Raw genomic sequence first — 1660 nt, forward strand, 5'->3', positions numbered from 1 at the left:
CAACAATGTAATGGCAAACTCTACATACTCCAACTTGATAGGTTTACAATGAAGGCTTGAACATACCTTAATAGTTGATGAATGGACTTGTGATAATGCTTGGAAGACCCTTTGTTGACTATCTGATTTGGGCAATAGCATGGTCAAGCATTCTTGGTCAAAAGAGTGGATGTATAGCCATTTCTAAACAATTAAAGTGCAACTACTTAGTGGCACAGCTAAAAGGCTTACAACTCCCTGTGTTGATAAAAAAAACAACCTGAATTTACCCAGATATTTAACAAGTGGCAAAAGTGTGAAGAATTATCTGTAGACTGTTTTATATTGGGAAAGGGCAAAGTCAAATTGTCTAGGCTTGTGTTCAGCCTGTTGAGATGCGTTCAGGAAAAGTCGGTAAAACGAAGAACTGTCCATTTTTTTCAAAGGCAAATTCTAAATGTTGCGTTCCGAATCGCATACGTTCTACTATATAGTATGGTAGAAAAAAGATTTTAGGATGTCCCGATTCTTGTGGTCAGATTTAGGATGGTTAGAAGTACCCGGATGTCCTACTTCATGCGGCCAAGATTGTTAGTGTTGAAAAGTGCATCCTATTTGGGCGATTCTGACCCACAATCCAGTGCGCACGTGAAGTGACGTCACATCGACGAAGCCTCCATATGAAAACAAACGGGGATGCGACGGATATAAAAGCAAGAGGCAAGATCAAGGCGCAATGTTATGATGAAATAAGAGAGTAAAGTATGTCCCAATAGTATGCCTACTGCATCCTAACTAGATTATTTTTATCTTCGGATGTAGTATGTAGAATAGGAAAAAGAAAGAGTATGCGATTCGGAACGCAACCCCTATGTATTGTCGTTCTGGTAAATCTTTAGTGGCAAACTCCTAAATAATCCCACTTGATAGGCTTACAACGAATGCTGCTGGGTTGATTTTAGGCGTCCCAAAAATTACAAAAATTATCGACGAAATATGTTATCTATGCAACATGACCAAAGTTGGCGAAAGCTAGAAGTGGTGTTGTTGTGTATTGATGTTATAAAAGTTTGACGACAGTTGATTGATTGACTGACTGATTGATTGATTGATGGGTGGGGGGGGGGGTGATATTAAAAACTGCTGTATGTAAGTATGGATGTACACCACTATTGTACCATGTGTTTCATTTAATTTTTTTTATTTTCTAGACATCTCCTAGACACAAAATTTAAATTAACATTGATGCTGAATTTTTTTTGGGAGGGGAATCGGCATTGAGATATAATGTGTGTGTGTGTTTAGGGAGAAATAGGGTTCCTTCGAAATCTTTAAAAAAAATATATAATTGTGTGCCTTGCTACTACTGTTATACTACTTCTACCTTTTTGTTTTCTTATTTAAATTACACTGCTTTCCCATTAAGTGACGAAAACATAGTAAAAATGCAAGAAAAAAAATAAAAATTTGAAACGAAAATTACAGGTCCAAGCAAGGTTTCAAAGTGGAGCTTATGTATATATATGTGTGAGGGTGTTAGAAATTGGTGCAAAATGCTAAAAAGGGAAGAATGCTGGTTGTTTTTGTTGTGGTTATTTAACTATATATGTGAAATGTGACGTGGAATATGTTGAATTATCTTTATTATTATTAGTAATCGGCCATAAAGAGCTTGACTGCA

The sequence above is a fragment of the Ammodytes marinus genome (genome assembly GCF_949987685.1).
Source record: "Ammodytes marinus genome assembly, contig: scaffold_59, whole genome shotgun sequence".
Taxonomy (NCBI): domain Eukaryota; kingdom Metazoa; phylum Chordata; class Actinopteri; order Uranoscopiformes; family Ammodytidae; genus Ammodytes; species Ammodytes marinus.